This window comes from Armigeres subalbatus, chromosome 3, assembly GCF_024139115.2.
Source record: "Armigeres subalbatus isolate Guangzhou_Male chromosome 3, GZ_Asu_2, whole genome shotgun sequence".
NCBI lineage: Eukaryota > Metazoa > Arthropoda > Insecta > Diptera > Culicidae > Armigeres > Armigeres subalbatus.
The window spans coordinates 36,842,153-36,862,611 of record NC_085141.1 but is presented as its reverse complement, the minus strand read 5'-3'; the positions used below and the strand labels follow the sequence as shown (position 1 = coordinate 36,862,611).

At 37.1% G+C, this 20,459-nt stretch overlaps 1 protein-coding gene across 1 annotated transcript in view; it reads left to right on the top strand.

Moving 5' to 3' along the window:
• Positions 1-20,459, top strand: part of LOC134224604 (adenylate cyclase type 6) — an 804,830-nt gene that overhangs the window by 4,483 nt on the left and 779,888 nt on the right. Inside the window, exon 2 of the mRNA XM_062704018.1 lies at positions 5,324-5,945. The gene's annotated coding sequence lies outside the window, so the exon portion shown is untranslated. The remainder of the gene's footprint in view (positions 1-5,323; positions 5,946-20,459) is intronic.

The window sequence follows — 20,459 nt, the reverse complement described above, 5'->3', positions numbered from 1 at the left end:
AATTGTGAAGGATTTCTGCTAAAGGAATTTTTGATGGAATATCGAATGGATTTTCCAAGGAATTCCCGGAAGAATTTTCAAAAGAATTTCTAAAGGTATTCTCGAACTAATCCTCAAAAAAATTCAAAGAATTCCTCAGAAGGATTCCAAAATGAATTTATAAATAGATTCCCGAAGGAATTTCGAAATCAATTTCTATGGAAATTTTAAGAGAATTTCCGAATGTTCAAAGGAATTTGTAGAAGAGAAACTCTCTAGAAATGGCCGAAAAAATTTCCGGAGAAGATACTCAAGGAATTCCTCAAAACAAATACCGAAAATAATCTCCTCTAGGAATTCTAGAAATAATTTCCAAAGAAATTCCTTAAGGAAGAATTTACAAAGGAATCGTTTTTCTGAAGGAATATCCGTACGAAGTTCTGAAGGAATTCCAGAAGAAAGTCCCAAACAGATTTCCGGAACAATTCTTGAAGAAGTTTACCAAAGTTCCTCTAAAGGAATTCTGGAGGAAGTTTCGAAGGAATTCCTGAGGGAAATTTTTTCGAAGGAATTTTTAGAATGTCTCTTTGAAGGAATTTCCAATTTCATTTCCTGGAGGAATTTTCGAAGGAATACCTGAAGAAATTTTTGATTGAATGATTGAAGCAATTTCTTGATGAACTAATTTACGAGTCAGGCCATAAAGCAAAACCATGCACAAGGTGGCTGGGTTCGATTCCCGATCAGGTCTAGGAAATTGCGGTACACGGCTGCCTGATGACGACTGACAACTTGTTCTTCTCGGAGGCATTCCTCCAACGTTACCCGGATACATGACAACCGAACAATGCAATGATCGTTGGACTCATGGCACAGACAAATGGACACAATGGACTCACGACGAGATGGAGCAGCAACGAACAACACTGAATAATGGAAAAATCTAAAAATTTTGGATTTTTGGATTTCTACGGGAGGTTCTTTGTATTGTCCATAAGAAATTCTTCAAAAGTTCCATTGGGAAACATTTAAAACAGGAAAGGGTCATCGACCAAATAACTTTGGGCTAGATGGACTTCGGTCGAATGATGTGCTTGGTCAAACTACATATTCGGCCTAACAACTTTCGACCTTGTTTCGGCCAAATTACTTTCTGCCAAACGACAAAAATTCTATTTCAGCGAGAAATTCTTCGGAATTTCCACTCACAGTTTTTCTAAGTTTTTACGGAGAGATTTTAACGGTAATTCTCAAGGAAATCATTGGTATTTTCACGAAAAATTCTCTGGGGTTCCAAAGTGATGATGTGGGGATCATTCGGGAAATTCTACGGAAATTCTACTGAATTTTCGAAATTTTTACGGAACATTCTTCGGACTTCTTCAAATTTGAATCGGCGTGGAAAAATATAGATCAACGGCGTGACAAAATTTTGAATGGCGGCGCGCCGATGCAAAAATGCCGGCGGCGGCGGCGTGCCAAAAACTGTCGGCGGCGGCGGCGTGGCGCGGCGGCGCACACCTCTAAGTTCAGCGGTCCGATAACTGCAAAACTGTTGCAACTATCGAATTGCAGTTAAAAAGCATTGCAGTTAAATGACTTGCAGTTATCGAACGTCTACTGTAGTTGTAAACAATACCACCTCTGACACTTTTTCTATCCCAGCTGGGGTACCTCAAGGTAGTCTACTAGGTCCAATATTATATAATGTTTATACATCTGACATCCCGCAACCACCAGAGGGATGTCATCTCGCACTTTACGCAGGCGACACATCGCTGATGGCTAAAGGTAGGAATACCAGATGCACTATTAGAAAGTTGCAAGCTTATGTAACTTCTGTATCCGAGCATTGGCGTAAATAAGGGGTGGCCAGGGGGGGCCTGGCCCTCCCCAGACCCACTTGTGGCCCCCCCCAGAAAATTTTAAAAATTACAAAATAGTAAACTTCAATATATCACAGCCATATTTCCTCATTCCTCATTCATTCCATGTCTTCTTTGATATTTTTTTTCAGTTCAGAATGTCAAGTCCATAGATTTGTCAGATTTTTATTGCCAATCACTTCCTTTGCCAATAATCAATCAAGTGTTTGCAAAGCATGATAACATCCAATTTTATTATTTAAACCAAGTTGAAAAATAAGATTGTTTGCAAAAATATACATTCAAGTTCTGACATCTAACTAAAGTTAGATTTAATCGAAGCTATAACTTACTCGACCACAATTTTAGGAATAATAGTCGTTTACCCAAATTATTGGTCCTCATAATCCAGCAAAAGATAGTTCAAACGATAATTCTTAAGTAAACCTTTCCAAAATAGAAATTAGAGATTAGAATAAATTGGTAATTATTCAAGTATGCCACAAAAGAGTTGATCACATTCTAAATAAGGTTTTAAGTAGAGAGACAAGTGCAGATGTTTAGATTTCACTGCTTTCACTGTTCACTGCTCAACTCGGCCGATTGTAATTTAACGTCAGATATGCCTTTTCCAGTCTTACTGTAGAGATATGCAGAACGTAGATCTGAACAGATATAAAATTGTGGAATAAGGAAGAATAGTTGTTTTTATAGGCTAGTGGAATAAATAGTAACGTACTAATAAAATAATTTAAAAAAATAATTGAATGATTCCTAGATTTGTTCATTTTAGGGTTCAGAAATTTAAAACTCTGACGAAAACTTACAAGAATTTCTCATGGAATAGTGTAGTTTTTGTTGAAAACCGAAGTGAGCTAGTGCGTCCTTCATTGAATATTTCAATAACACCTTCCAGATCTCAATGAATTTTAAAAATATTTCTAGAATTATAAATCAAATAGACAAAAAAAATCACAGAATCTCAAAATTCTGTGCAAATATTAGGATATTTCAACTAGTTTTTTTTACTTGTTTGTTTTACTTGTTTTTTACTTGGTAGGCTCAATCGTGTATGGCGCTTTGCGGAGCCGTAATTCTTTAGTATGAAAATATTACGGTTATTAAACTCTCACAATGATTGAGATTGCCTGAATTGTTTGTGGACACCGCAATATCAACAAATCATCTTTGTTTTTACCTTTATTAAATTAAGGATTTTTATGGACACACCATGTAATTTTTTTTTCTTCCAAAAGTTTTTTTTTTATATAAATAGGAGCAGGATGTCGCAAAGTGCTTTAAAAAATCGGACTATCGTACAATGATCATGAAATTGGGAAGAAAGTACGTCCGCTTTATTTAAACATTTTTAAAGCTTTCCCCATATCATACAAACGTAAATAAAGAGATCCAAAAATTGCAAAGCTGATTTAGAAATAATAAAATTGGAAATGAAAATTAGACACGTATTGACTAAAGTCGGAATTCGCTGGTTGGGATTTTAATACTTGGGCCTCTGCTGGTTGGGTCATGGCCCAACTAAAAAGCAACCGTACGTCAAAACTCAATGTAAATACGGAAAACGGGATTGGGTGTCAATAGACATCATTTGTGATGTTCAAGTCGAAATACACGTGTTCAAATGGCTGTCAGTTGGCCCAACTAAAAAACCGAATTCGTTAGTTGGGTCGAGTTCGTGGCCCAACCAGCGAATCACGACTGTATAGCACACCATTACTAGAAATAAGTTTATTTTTTCGCATATTGAGTGAAGTTAAGAACAAGACAAATGGACAGCAAAGGCATAAAAAATCCTTGTCAGCCCATGCGTGACTGCTCTATATTGCTTTAGAATATTATCTCTCACCAGCTAAGGCCATGGCCCACCCTAGACCGGGACTCTAGTTACGCCTATGTAACCGAGTAAATGCAAAGCTGGAAAATTAAGATAAATAACTCCAAAACACAAGCCATTTTGTTTCCATACAACAATTCCACAAAACTGAACCCACCTGAAGATTGTAAAATAGCTGTTGAAGGTACCCCAGTCGATTGGTTAGACGAAGCGGTCTATCTAGGGCTTATACTGGACCGAAAACTAATTTTCCGTTCTCAAATACAAAAGACTAAAACCAAATGCCAAAAACTTTTGAAAAGCTTATACCCACTTATCAATAGAAGATCTAAATTATCTATTATAAACAAATTGGCAGTCTACAAACAAATTGTACTTCCTGTAATACTCTACGGTTCTCCCATTTGGTACAGTTGCGCTACAATGTATAAGAAACAACTACAAATAATCCAAAATAATTTCTTAAGATTAATATACTATTTGTCCAGATTCACAAGAACCAGTACCATTCACCAAATAGCAGAAACCAAAACTATTGTAGAACAATTAATAGATATAAAAAAAAACAAATTTATACAAAAATGCCAAATCTCGGAACATGGAATCATTCGTGGTCTATTTCCCTAGTTTTAGAATAAGTAGTATTAGGTGTAGGTTAAGTTTAAGCACAATCAGCAATGCAGAGCATTGAAAATGGAAAACAAAACCAGTAAAAATGTAAAAAACAACAATAAAAACTGCCAAACAACCAAAAATGCAAACGAAAGTGAATAAATTGAAATGTAAAAAGAACAGAAATTGTTAAACAAAATGTAACCAAATAAAATTGAAATAAAAAATGAAAAAATAAAAGTTTTCTCGATAGAATCAGCAGGACAATTACATCGAACATAGACGAATCGAACATCGAACATTGACGAATTTGAGTGCGTGCCCAATCTAACCCCCACTGGCTGGCAGCGATATTATTGAAGAAAGCTGTCTGTATTACAGTCAGATTTAGTCCGGGAGTTAGAAGGTGTTAGCTCTACTGCAGATCAGATGACCTATTTCAGACTGCCTGATATTTCACAACCAGTCCGTGGTCACCTTCACTTACAATAAGCCCCGCCTGTTTATGCTACCATTATTAATTGGACAATGGATCCATAAACGAACGTATCTAGTGTTATAGATGGGAATCGTAATAAAAATATATTGGAAAAATCACACCAAATCAATCCATTCCCTGATGGCGGACCTAACCACGAATTTCATGAACGTGGGAAGTCTCGGTAACTATGGGGGCAAATTCGTTCTAGCTAAGGATGTAGGAAATTACCTATACGCACTATTCTATGCTCGGTAATTAAGCGACAGGAATTTATTTAACGGCAATTCAAAATTTATGTCAACAGAATATGATCCAAAAACACCGTGACAACGAAAACAAAACACGTCTAATCGCGTCAAGACTTGCTACGATTTGTAATCTTGGTGAAGAATTCTTCGTTTTGCGTAAATTAATTACTCAAAATGCGGAGTAAAACAGGACGAATCCATTGTTTTCATTTATGAAATTCCACTAACCCCTTGCAACTTAGTAATATTTTAATAAGTTTATTTTTTTTTCTTCTAATTTTAGCTTGATGTATAAATGTTGAAATAAATAAGCTATCTAAGGAAAATATCAACATTTTCGGGTCTCCCGCCACTACTGACTGTATGCTCTACAAGCTAATCCAGCCGGTTCCAGCAAAACACGTGAACTCAACTTAGCCGCTGCTCCACCGCGTCGTCCTTCGCTGAGGTGCGTACCTGGCTAGCCGATCTCGTTGGTGGTGAATGTGAGGCAGATCGCTACTGTAGTTAGTGTTTAAATCCGCGTTATCAGTGTTTAGATTAGGCGTGTGTAAAAGTGGGAAGAAAATCACTGATGATTCAATGTAATTGCCGGCTGCGGCTTGGTGATGTAAATAGATCTTTATCCAGAGTGTTTGTACTATTGCTAAGGGGCTGCTGCGGTCGCCACCGCTGAGGGTTTGCAGTGAGTGTGAGAATCGGCGTTAAAGTGCTCTGGTTGTTGGCTTTGGTTAGCCGATTTTACCCAAGCGACTAAGTTTGCCGGTTGATTATTATTGCCGTGAAGGGGGTTAATTGGAGGAGATTTCAGTAGATCAGGTTAAAGTGTGGCTGGCTATAGTTAGTTGAACGTGAAAAGCGTTGATTCCGCTCGGTTCAAGGTCAGCCGGAGAACAAACAAAAAGGTGAGCAGACAGTTTTATTACTTGAATATTGATTTTGGAAGCGCATATGTGTTGAGGTTTTATGAATGCATTTCGAAACATTGGCGTGCAAATAACTTGCATTTCGAACTGTTATTTGGGTAATAAATGAGTGATATCATTGGATATTTGTTGACAGTAAGCGTTATATTTTGTTTCATCCTATCCGAATCCAAGAAGATCTTTAATTTTCCTTATATTTTTGATTTATAGGAATCACTCCGGAATCACAATTGGTCGGGGTTCAACGGAACCGCACCAAGCACCTTTTTGACTGACTTGCCATATTTTGTTCGTAGAATGAAAACCGAAAGTAATTCACATCAATTCATAAACATACATTTGTTGAAGGATATCCTCAGTTATAGGGTAGAAGGATATCCGACACGATGTGTAACAGAGCGTTAATGAATAAAGCTTCCAATGAATGATTTATGATTAATGAATAATGATTTAATAGCCCATTATTCATTAATCATGATTAAATCTATGATTAATCACTAATGCTCTGATGTGTAATCAATTGGATCTGCCACACGAAAGTTTGTATAAGAAAATGGGTAATTTTTCATTGGCGCTTGGTGCGATTTGGCTGAACCCCGACCGATTGTTAGGATTTGGTCCGATTCGCGAATTAAAATCAAATTAAACTTAAAAATGACAGTTCAATAATTTTCTAATAACCCTGCTCGCAGAGCAAGATTACTTTTGACAGATGTTGAATCATTTTTGATAGATATTTTGTTGGCCTTGCTGGGTAGCACCAGCCATTCTTATGAGCGGGGGATTTCATAATTTCTGAACTGTCACTTTTAAGTTTAATTTGATTTTAATTCGCGAATCGGACCAAAGCCTTAATATGCACTGCACAGGCTAGCAGTAAGATGTGCGACTACAAAGCAAGGCAGATGCTAACGTTTTGAATATTGGACTGACTAACTCTGATAATTATACTCGTCGAAAGGACAGAGTAGGCTGAGCTTGCGAACTAAAGCAAACTTTCTGTCAGTTTAATTTTTCTCGAATATTTTGTATTCAATTTGAAAGTATTGGCTGGCTGTGCTACGTTCTCCAAAGTGTTTTACGCGTTTCAGTTACAGTGATGCTAGTGTATTAGTTTACCTAACATAGACCATTGGGGTTTTCAAAAATGAATAGCACATATATTAGCTGCAAGAAGCATCAAAACAACTCGAAGCTACTTCCAGCTAATATATGCGCCATGGAGTTTCTGGTCTCCGGATATGTATATTTTGGTGAAATTGTCAAAATAATATTAGTAGATGCAGATTCTAAGTTTCTGGAGCCTTTTCCAGATGCCGAACAGAATGCCGAACAGAATGAAAAGTCCTACCGACCAGTATTCGTGGAACTTCTTGCTTCTTCAATTTCAGGAGATATTTGAAGCTAGGAATATTCCTTCCCAATTTAGAAAATTGTAAAGAATATTTTGAATCTCATAAAATTTGTAGGTGCTCATTTCAGGGTTGCTATCGGGGAAATGTTTTTTGAATTTTCGATTATGAATTCTGAATGTTTTGATTATCCAGCTTTTTACGAGTCGATGCTATAATACTTTGAATCACCTTTATTGACACATGCTGTGTCATCTACAATTTTGGATGGATTCAACAATCAGTACTTCGCTGAAATGTATTGTCCATAACATTGAACCATTGAGCTGTCATAATTTAACTTGGAACTCGAGCATGCTTCTAAAACATGGTTCAAAGGCATGCTCGTACCGAAACATACGATTAATTTTTAATTAGGGGTTAGAAACCAATATATTGAGAAATTATTTTGTTCAGCATTCTTCCGCAAGGCGGCGCTAGTATTCGTGAGCGATAAGTTTGGTTCGATATCTCGAGTTCAGTGGGAGTAAGAAAGTTGTCGTATTCTACAAAGTTGATCGGGGATTGGAATCCAACCTGTTAAGAAACTATTTAGTTCGGAATTCATCCACAGGACGGCGCTAGGATTTGTGGGCTTTAGAAAGTTGTCGTCTTCTACAAGGTGATAATCAAATCGATCAACATGAAGATCTACGATATCCTAACTATTTTTATGAGTTGGAATAGCTCCACGTTTCTTCGTTACACTATTATAAACACATTACAGAATTCGAAGAACATCTACGTCACTCCATGAGTTCAGATCTTAATTTTCAAATCAACATGACGATCTACGGCATCCCATCTATTTTTATGAGTTGGAATAGCTCCACGTTTCTTCGTTACACCATTATAGACACATTATAGAATTTTTTGAACATGTGCGACAATCCAAACTGCCCATGAGTTCAATTCTTTATATTCAAATCGATCAACAAAAAGATCTACGAGGGTCTAGCATGAATTTACTGCCCAAAATGTATATGGCGAAGGACATCTAGGGAAGATCCATATAGTACGTCACGCAAAACAATTACCATTTTCAATACCCCTCCCCTCTTCGTCTCACTTCTTGTAATAAACCTCTAGTAGTATTTATTTTATTTTATAAATCGTCACGCTGCTCAGACCTCCCCATCCCAGTAAGGATGTGACGTACTTGGTGAATGGCCACCTTACACAAGTTTCATCAAAAACAGGAGAATTTCTCAAAAAAAAAAAAGAAAACCAAACCAGTCTATCAAATATTTCATCGATAAAGAAGATTATTATTGAGAAACTTAACTATTGATACCTTTTGGTACACTGTGCTCCCAAAAGGTTTACTCCTAGTGTGCTGCATGTTTTCGGCAGTGCACCAGAGCTAAACGTGTCGATTTGAATTTGATTGTTTCTGATGATTCGACAACTAAAATGAAAGTTTTACTGAAGCGCAGAGGAACTGAGAGATAGATTTTTTTATAACATGTATAGTATACTATAGTAACAAGTTTTAGCTATTACATTACAATTCATTTTGGGATAAGTTCGTTGAAAAGTGTTTGAAGTGAAATTTTATTAAATTATTCATACGTAAATTAATTAACATTAACATATAAACGTTAATTTTAGAAACAACTACTTTCGTGCAGTTCTAGGTGTGCAATCCTCATTTATTGCTTAGACTGTAATCTCAGAATACTGTAATATGAATAATATATATAATATGTAGTGCCTTCGGGGTGCAACTTACTCTAATTCTGATCGTGTATGTAGTAGCAACAATTCACATGTACAGCCGGTCATCAACGGACGTCGTGGTGCCCGTAGACTAAGCTTTATTCTATAACACTATTGACGATACAATAAACGAAAAAAAATGCCGATGTGATGCTTGTGATCTTAATAACACGTTTATTTTCGTGCGTATGTACTGTATAATGATGTCCATTGGAGCAAATTCCAACTAACAAGCAAGTTTGGGAAGCTCTGTTATAGAATTCTAGAGTTCTGTAATTGTTCTGGGAATACTGTAACTTTTATATAATGGTGTAATGATGTTCCAAGACACTTCTCCAACTAACAAACAAGCTTCAGAGCCTACGAATCATTCTGTTGGTCTTTTAGACCTCCTATATCTGAACTCATGTATGGTACCGTAGATATTCTTGGAATGTTATGATTTGTATTTACTGGTGTAATGATGTCCCATGGGGTTTCTCCATTTGATACACACGCTCAGCAACCTATGAATCACTCTGTTGGCCTCGTAGGCCTCCAATATCTGAACTCAAGAATGTTTTGGAGTACCGTAGATATTCTGGGAATGTTTGTAATTTTCATATACTGGTGTAATTGGGCCCTCCTTAGCCGTGCGGTAAGACGCGCGGCTACAAAGCAAGACCATGAGGGTGGCTGGGTTCGATTCCCGGTGCCGGTCTAGGCAATTTTCGGATGGAAATTGTCTCGACTTCCCTGGGCATAAAAGTATCATCGTGCTAGCCTCATGATATACGAATGCAAAAATGGGTTGGTTTTGTAGACCCCCATGATCTGAATTTGAGAATGGTTTGCAGTATCGTTGATATTCTGGGAATATTGTATTTTGTATATACTGGTGTAATGATGTTCCATGCGGCTTCTCCAACTTACACACAAGCTCTGAAACCAAAGAATCGCTCTGCTGGTCTTGAAGACCTCCAATATCTGAACTCAAGGAGTTGGGGACCGCAGGAACTCTGGAAATGTTGTGATTTGTATATACTGGTGTAATGATATCCCATGGGGTTGCTTCAACTAACACACAAGCTCAGGACCCTATGAATCACTCTGTTGGTGTTGTAAACCTTCAATATCTAAACTCAAGAATGGTTTGGAGTATACCATAGCTATTCTGGGAATGTAGAATTTTTTATATACTAATGTAATGATGTCCCATGGGATTTCTAGAACTAACACACAAGCTCAGGAATCTATCAATCACTCTGTTGGTCACGTAGACATGTCAGATTTGAATTCAAGAATTGCTTAGAGAACCGTAAATATTCTGGGAATGTTGTATTTTGTATATACAGTGAACGTTCGCTAATTGGGTTTTTTCTAGTTGGGGCGTTTTTTAGTTGGGGGTTCGCTAATTGGGGCGAAACCCAATTAAAAAGCAGCTAAACGTCAGAATGTGACGTCAAAAACGCGTTGACGTTTTATTTCCGTGTTTGGCGGGATCGATATTTTCTGGCGCGCAAAATTTTCCTTTGTTCAATGCAAAAAGTAAACAACATTGACGCTTGTCAAAACGCCCCAATTAGCGAATGGCATTCGATAATTAGGGTGAGGTCGTGCCCCAATTAGCGAACGATCACTGTACTTATGTAATTATGTCCCATGGGGTTTCTACAACTAACACAAGCTCAGGAACCTATTAATCACTCTATTGGTCTTGTAGACCTCCAAGATCTGAACTCAAGAATAGTTTGGAGTACCGTTGATGTTCTGGTAAAACTGCGATTTGATAAAAATAGTTCAATTATGCCTCAAATAGTATTACCAACTTCAAATTAGGATTGAGGCTCCGTAAAACGCTCTGTTGTTTATGTCGATCATCAAGATCTGAGCTCAAAGAAAATTTGGAAGCCCTAGAAGATCCTAAAAAAAAAAAATTTTCCTCCATTTGTCTACTTTTTTATGGTTTGCATAAGTTTTTGAAGCAGTATGTCCAAAATTTATATTGAAATACGAGGAAAAAATCCGTATTGAATCGGTTAATGTACTAAATCAGCGGTTCTCAACCTTTTTCTTGAGTGATACCCCTTTAGACTATGACACAGCTGGAGTTATCCCCTGTTTTTTTTTTAATTTATCGGTAAGCTCAAATGTAAAAGTGGGTAATTGATTTTCATTGGGCTTTTATAAAACCTAACCATTAAATTTGATTGAATTTTCAACAACATAGTTTTGGGCTTCTGACAAATTTTCGTACATCGACTCATCAATTTTTAACCTTGCCACTTCCACAGAAAGGGTAAAAATTAAAGAAGTTCGGTGTTTTAGAAAAATAAAAGTCTTAGTCTTCTGATGCAAGACCATGATGAAGGAGGCTGGGTTCGATTCCCGGTTCGGTTCAGAAAGTTTTTTCGACTGGGCAGTTCCGCCGTGCCACCAATGCAAAAATAACAACAATGCTCCGAAGCATCGCAGGTAATAAAATAATGCCAAGGAAAAGTAATAGAACTTTAAAAACTCTGCAAGGATTTTGAAATTTTTACTAGGTTAAGAAAATGTCTTCAAAATATTGGAGCCTGAGTGAAATTTTGCAATTCTCATCAAAATTCTAGAAATGAAAGGGAAAATGTTTTGTGTCAGTGTTTGAGAAATTTGATTTTCTGTTCTTAAAAAAATAGTAGTTTTTGAAAAACTTTTGAGAATTTAGAATCTTAGGATTTAAAGCATTGAGTGACCCCAAAAAACGGAAAGTTGATGTCAACATCGCGTTTTCATTGAAGATTGACAAGAGAAATTTCATTCACCTTGGCCAGAACTAAACCATTTTCCTTAATTTGTTCGAAACCTGTTTATGTGTTAAGAGAATATTATGTTTGATTTGATTTGAAGGAATTTTAACCAAGAGACCAAGCATTGTACGAAATGTGATATTTGTATTGGATCATTAAAAAAAGTTGGAAAAGCTTCAAAGGTAAGGTGCTTATTGTGAGGGTGAGATATATTAGGAGTTGGGCAATCCGCTTTTAGAGTGCATTGATGACAGATATGCAAATATCGTATAACGGTTTGGTTGCCAACAGTAACTAGTAAAAAGCACGCCATGACTTTGCCTCTTTCCTCGTGGGACTCGTTATAGCTCGTTCGGCAGAACTAGGCCGCACACTTATTTAGTAAAAATTATCAATATTGATTAAAATTACTTATGGAAGTTATTGAGGTGAACCGGTCAAGGGCCGAAAACCTCATTAATAAAGACAATAAAAAAAACTTATGGAAGAGTGAGCAAACACCGAGTCTGAAAATGCAGCACGTGTCAGTTTTGCTGTTGGTGAAATTTTGTCAAAACAGTTCTTTGCGGACAGCACGGAAGTCACCGATCTTTCAGCACGGCAATGAATTATTGGCAGTGGCTGATTTTCTACTCGCCGCTGTCACATCCAGGCGCTATAGTATACACCCAGGTTTTTTTACACGGTTGGAATTCATTAATTTCTCGGTTAACCTGAACTTTTACAGCTTTTTAAATACCCCCTGAATTTTCTTTGATTTTTTGTGAATTTTTTGGTGGGGTTAACTCATTTCTTCATTGTCACTGAAGGTCTTAAACGACCAAAACCAAACCGTGTAAAAAAAAAACCTGGGTGTATGCGCAAAACACCCAGCAAGAGTTAACCGCCAGAACTTTGTATGGCGAAAGTAATCTAACGCGGGTTTTCTCAAAATAAGAAACTTTTCATGAAAAACTATTTGGTACCGATTATGTAGGAAGGTGTCCGCTACCATGCCTACCAAATATTTTTTTGATGAAAGTGCTTATTTTTTAGAAATCGAGCCTTAGATGCCTTTCACCATACTGATTTCAGAAAGTTAACTCCTAGTGTGCCGCTGTAAGCATGCTAAAAGCAGGCGATTCATTAAGACACATTTTATTGCATCATGCTATTAAGCTACATTTATTCCATATTATTATTAAATACTACGTCAAAAAATAATATTAAATACTTATATCTTCGGTGTTTCACTATGCGGCAACGGATATTTCAATTCCGTCGCTCCCGTGCTGTTGCTTAATCGTTTCTGATTAGTTTTCTTTAATCAGCATAACACCGAAGATGAATACACACAAATAATGTCCATGTTCAGAGATTTACTTACAAATATATTCTCACGTAACGCAGTTGAAACCATTTCAATTTAAAGAATGGAGAACTTGTTAGGGAATGCATATCTGTTGTTTTTGACATAATCTGCCCTAAGAAAAAGCCTTCTTCAGTAGCATTAGTTTATCGCGGAACACGATAAATATCAAAAGTTCTCGCAGAAGATTCGAAAACTACGTATGTACGAAAACTATGTACAAAAGACTCCTGCATCAGATTCTATATTCTCGCATGTAATGAAAATACTTATGTGAAAACATGGCACATGTAGCTATCTTCTCAAGGGATATTGTAGATCGTCTTCAAATCACAGAGGAATTGGCAGCTTTGATTCCAATGAGTGCAACGACTACCGGAAAAGACTGTAGAAAAATTTTTATGACCTGTCTGAAGGAACTTGGACTCTCCTTTAAAAACTGGCCTTACATCTGATGTCGCTGGGAATGTCGTCAATCATGGGAAAGAACACTGTCATTGTGATATTTCTAAGAAAGGAGAAGCATAACCACAGTATGATGGCATTTCCCTGCACATTGCATTATTCACCAAGAAAAAATATGTGCGAAACCGAGTGAATGAATAGCTTCTCTAGTAGATGACATCAAACATCTTTATTACTTTTATATAATGCTGCAAGGCACACATTTTCCAACATTGAAGCTTTTAAAACTAAATAAATACTTTGGCACAGTAGGTTTATTGGAGTTTTCAAGCCTATTCGCTGATTTTTGAGAACACAGTAACAAAAATTTCATATAAGAAAATTATTTTGAGCTTTTTAGTGGAATGTTTTCACCTTTCATAAGACGAGTTTATACAATCCCATTAAATTCCACCAAGTGGTTAATTAAGTGGTGGAATTCAATGGGATTGTATAAACTCGTCTTATGACAGGTGAAAACATTCCACTAAAAAGCTCAAAATAATTTTCTTATCAAAATGGCATCCAAGCGGAACGAGCGTAGTACTTTTATAGATTTGAAGAGGAGGATCGCAGGTATTCTTAAGGACATGGCGTTCCTTAAGAAGTGCCAAAAGGAGAGGCTGACTCCTGTCAGCCATAGGATTAAGATGGGAGCTCACATCCCAAAATCTATCAGTAAGAGGGCGGAATCGGATTTGTTGAAGTTGTCAATCAAGGGGCACTATGCCAAGCTAGAGAGGTTGAACTTGGAGTGCTACAACCTGCACCTCAAGCTGGCAAAGGAGAACCAAGATTCTTTCTACATATTCCTAAAGAAGGTACAGCGGGCCGAAGAGTGTGAAGCGGACAGGAAGAGGAGACTGCACAAGAAGAAATTGATCATTCTACGAGGGAAATCAGCGACGGAAGGTAGAACGACTAACCCCACAGTACAAATGATCGAGGGATTCGTTGTTAACCGTTCGACACAGCAGTTTACGGAAGAACAATTAGCACACCTCAACAAGGTGTTAGGGTATGCGACAACCCAGAAAGCGGATCTAGAGCAGATAATCGTGGATACTGAGACAGCGATTTCACGAAATGTTGATCAACGGGACCAGAATAGTGTGAGAAACATCGTAGCAGACGCCATAAAAGCAGGACATCATGGGACATCGAACAAAGACGAGAGGAGGATTTTAAAGGAGTTAAAGGAGAAACCAGTTTACTACATGAAGGCTGATGAAGGAAACGCAGTGGTGATAAAGGACAAAGAGGACTACGATGAACAGATGACGACAAAAATCGGAGGACCATACAGGCATTTGAGAGTGGACCCACTACCCGGACTAATCCGACTTACGGATAAAACGATAAAGGAATGCAAGACGATCATCGGAGAAGCCCGGGTTAAAATGACGAACCCTGTGTTACCAAGGATCAAAGGACTACCAAAGATACATAAGCCAGGTACAGAGATGCGAGAAATAGTTTCATCAGTGGGATCCCCTACACAAAACTTGGCCAAGTGGTTAGTCAAGGAGTTCCAGAGTATGCCGAAGCCGTTCCCCAGCAGATCAGTTGTAAACACCCAGGAGTTCACCAAGAGGATATTGGAATCAGGAAACATCGGAGAAGAGGACATCATGGTATCATTAGACGTAGCGGCATTGTTCCCAAGCGTTCCAGTGAAGGATGCTTTGAACCTTTTGGAGGATTGGCTACTAGAACAACGGACGGATACAGCATGGCGAGGAAAAGTAAAGATGTATCTCAAGCTTGCAAGATTATGTATGAACGAGAACTACTTTACATTCCGTGGAAGCTTCTACAAACAAACGAAGGGTGCACCTATGGGAAATCCGCTATCACCGTTTTTGTGCGAATTATTCATGGCGAATTTGGAGGTCAAACTAGAGGAACAAGGAGTACTACCCGAGAAATGGTGGAGATACGTGGACGACATTTTCAGCATTATCAACCGGAAAGATCTACCCAGGATTTTGGAAGCGATAAACAACGTGCATAAAGACATCAAATTCACCCACGAGGAGGAAAAGGAAGGTAAATTACCTTTCTTGGATCTACTGGTTATCAAAGGAACAAATGCAACATTAGACTTCAAAATCTACAGGAAGCCCACCAACACCATGAGAGTCATCCCATACACATCAAATCATTCGTATCAGCACAAAATGGCAGCTTTTCATCACATGATCCACAGGATGCAGACGATTCCCCTGAGCGAAGAAGGAAAAACGAAGAAGCTACAACACATCTTGGAAACAGCGAGGATAAACGGATACAAGGAAAGAACAATACAAGCAATAATCAACAAGAAGCAGAGGAACCTACGGAAAAACGAACTGACAACACTGACACCGATCGATGAACCGCTGAAGAGGGTATCGCTCCCCTATGATCGACACATCACCCACCACCTACGCCATCGACTGAGGAAATTCGGCATCGATTTAGTATTCTCCAGCAGAAGCAATCAACTGAAGACACTGTTGGGCTCCACAAAGGATAGAGTAGAAATGTTAAATAAGGCCGGGGTTTATCAAATTAATTGTTCACAGTGTGATAAAGTATATGTAGGTCAAACAAAAAGATCGTTAGATGTAAGGTTCAAAGAACATATTGCAGAAGTAAGTAAGGCTAAGAGGGAAACTGATAAGGGATTAAATTATGAGTTTAGGTCTAAGGTAGCTGAACATGTATATCAGGAAAATCATTCAATTACGACATCAAACATTAAAATTTTAAGAAATGTCTCTTCTCCGTGGAAACTTGATGTTGCTGAGAGCTTGGAAATCTACCGACAGGTACAAACGCGGTTGTTGAATAAAGATCAAGGAAATGGTAACTCCTGGCTCTTCAAGTTTATACCTAAGCATTAAGCGCATCAAGCGAGTAGAAATAAGCACCGTAGTAAGATAAGTACCTAGATAAATTATCATACCTACGCATAGTATAAATAGTGTAAGCTGCGATCATTTTCTTCAAGTCGAGTCAAGTACGAGACACTGAAGACGGCCTTACTTTTGAGGTCGAAATACGTATCTGTCAAGATACAATTAAGTGGTGGAATTCAATGGGATTGTATAAACTCGTCTTATGACAGGGGGAAAAATTTCATTTTCTCAACTCCGTTTACTGTTATGAACAATGTACCTGAAATATTAGGAGATTATTAACCTCCAATGTAAAAACAAGCCTAAATCTATACAAGCAACCTCGTCAGTAGTTCCTTTTCTATATGCCCTTTAGAAAGTGGTGCATGTTATAGAACCTGTCCCAATCTTCATAGAAATAGCTCTGGCCAATTGCTTTAGAATCAATTTTCACTTCATCAATTGATAAACCTTTTCTAAATGGGCGTAATAGATTTTGACCTTGGGCTTTAAACAGCGGTTGTGAAATCTCACCAAATCCTCATAAGAATTTTGTTTGCTTGAGGCAAGAAACCGTATGCGTGGAAACGCTTCGATATTGGCTCTGATTATGTAGGTATGCTGTCCAACTACAAATTTTACATTGCTTAGATTTGTCGTATCTATCAAGTGTCAAAAATTAATACAGAGTGGCCTACAACCGAAGACATTCCCTTACTCATTATAACAGTATTTAAGTATACCATTTTCATGTTGACACCTACACACCTATTTATAAAAATTTGAGAGCGATCCATTGCGCTTATTATTTACTTGTTAGAAAGATGCTGACAGAACGCTAAGATGCTTTATCATTGTATTTAAACGACCTACACACCTATTTATAAAAATTTGAGAGCGATCCATTGCGCTTATTATTTACTTGTTAGAAAGATGCTGACAGAACGCTAAGATGCTTTATCATTGTATTTAAACGACGCGGGACGTAAAGTTGAAAAAAAAAACAAAATTCATAACCAGTTTCAGAGATAAAACATTGAAAATGCTTCATCGAACGAAATACAGGAACCCCCCTTAGATCAATTTTCTGGCTACGCCACTGTAATGAAACCCATTGGTAATTGCAAATTTTGAAAAGCTAATGAAACGAAACTTCCAATTTTTGATTTTTCTTTTTTTTTTTTTTTTTTTAACTAATTTTATTTGCTAATTATCTAATACATGCATTCATCTCTTAGACTAGGTGTTCCGTGTTTTCTTAACACTATCATCCTTATTTGCTATGTTACGCTTTTAGTTATTATTAATACATTTCAATTGCCTCTGGCAGTTAGAATTTTTTCCTCTGGTTGAATTGAACCATGTAGGAATTACAACACACTTAAAATAAATCGCAGATTTCTGTGAAATTTCACCGAAATCTCAACAGCAGAACTGTTCGGTAAAAATTTTACAGATTTTTTGGTGGTTTTGACAGTTGAACAAAGAAAAATACCGCAGAAAATCGGTGAAATCATTACCGAACAAATCTGCTGTTGAGGTTTCGGTGAATTGAAGCAAAATTCACCGAAATCTGTGAAATGATTTAAGTGTGAATGTTTTCAACTTAAACTAAACTTAACCTATTTTATACTAAGGATACAAGGAGTTAATCGTTGCAATAGAAGATTGCAACGATTTTTGTCTAAAATTGGAAATTATTTTGTTGGTCATTTGTTGCAAAGTCTCAATATTAGAAATTCTATGAAGTTCATTGGTACTATACCACGGAGGCAACTTCAGAATCATTTTCAGAATTTTTTTTGAATCCTCTGAAGTGCCTTCTTTCTGGTATTGCAGCAACTAGTCCATATTGGCACAGCATACAACATGGCAGGTCTAAAAATTTGTTTGTAAATCAAAAGTTTGTTCTTAAGACAAAGTTTTGATTTTCTGTTTATAAGTGGATATAGGCACTTAATATATTTGTTACATTTGGCTTGAAGGCCTTCAATGTGATTTTTAAAAGTTAATTTTTGATCTAGCAGAAGTCCTAAATATTTAGCTTCGCTAGACCAATTAATTGGAACCCCATTCATAGTGACAATATGTCTGCTAGAAGGTTTCAAATAAGAAGCTCTCGGCTTATGTGGGAAAATTGTAAGCTGAGTTTTGGAAGCATTCGGGGAAATTTTCCATTTTTGCAAGTAAGTGGAGAAAATATCCAAACTTTTTTGCAATCTACTACAAATGACACGAAGGCTTCGCCCTTTGGCTGAAAGGCCCGTGTCATCTGCAAACAAAGATTTTTGACACCCTGGTGGTAAATCAGGTAAGTCAGAAATAAAAATGTTATACAATATGGGCCCCAGTATGCTGCCTTGGGGAACACCAGCTCTTACAGGTAATCTATCAGATTTAGAATTCTGATAGTTTACCTGCAGTGAGCGATCTGATAAATAATTTTGGATCAGTTTAATAATGTACAGAGGAAAATTAAAATTCATCAATTTTACAATCAAACCTTCATGCCAAACACTGTCAAATGCTTTCTCTATATCAAGGAAAGCAACTCCAGTCGAATATCCTTCAGATTTGTTGAGCCGAATTAAGTTCGTAACTCTTAATAACTGATGAGTGGTTGAATGCCCATGGCGAAAACCAAATTGCTCATCAGCAAAAATAGAATTGTCATTAATATGAACCATCATTCTATTTAAAATAACCTTTTCAAACAGTTTGCTTATTGAAGAAAGCAAACTGATTGGGCGATAACTAGAAGCCTCAGCTGGATTTTTGTCCGGCTTCAAAATTGGAACAACTTTGGCGTTTTTCCATTTATTTGGAAAGTATGCCAATTGAAAACATTTGTTAAATAAATTAACCAAAAAGGATAAAGAGCTCTCAGGAAGTTTTTTGATAAGTATGTAGAAAATACCATCATCACCCGGGGCTTTCATATTTTTAAATTTTCTAGTAATAGATCTCACTTCATCCAAATTAGTTCCCAACGAAGGGTCAAAAACATTATCTTGGATGAGAATGTCTTCGAAGCTTCGTGTAACCTGATCCTCAATTGGACTAGTGAGACCTAGACTAAAATTATGGGCACTCTCGAACTGCTGAGCAAGTTTTTGAGCCTTTTCGCCATTTGTTAATAAAATTTTATTTCCCTCTTTAAGCGCTGGAATTGGCTTTTGAGGTTTTTTAAGAATTTTTGTTAATTTCCAAAAGGGTTTCGAACTGGGATCCAACTTCGAGACATTATTCTCAAAGTTGGTATTTCTCAGAATAGCGAAACGTTTTTAATTTAATTTGCCAATCTCGCCAAATAACTTTCAACGCGGGATCGCGAGTTCTTTGGTATTGCCTTCTTCTCCCATTTTTAAGACGGATCAGTAGCTGAAGATCGTCGTCAATAATAATGGAGTTGAATTTAACTTCACATTTCGGAATTGCAATGCCTCTGGCTTCGACAATTAAATTTGTCAAAGATACGAGAGCATTATCAATATCACTTTTGGTATCGAGAGGAATATCAACATCAAAATTCCTATCGATATACGTTTTATATAAATCCCAATCAGCTCTATGATAATTAAAAGTAGAGTTGATTGGATTATAAATAACTTCTTGTGAGATTTCAAACGTCACAGGAAGGTGATCAGAGTCAAAATCAGCATGAGTTACCAATTGGCCACACAGCTGACTTGAATCCGTTAAAACTAAATCAATTGTAGAAGGATTTCGACTGGAAGAAAAACAAGTTGGTCCATTGGGATATTGAATAGTATAATATCCCGCAGAACAATCTTCAAATAAAATTTTACCATTGGAATTGATTTGAGCATTATTCCATGAACGGTGTTTGGCATTGAAGTCACCAATTACGAAGAATTTTGATTTGTTGCGAGTCAGAATTTGAAGATCAGCTTTCAACAAATTCTTTTGCTGCCCATTGC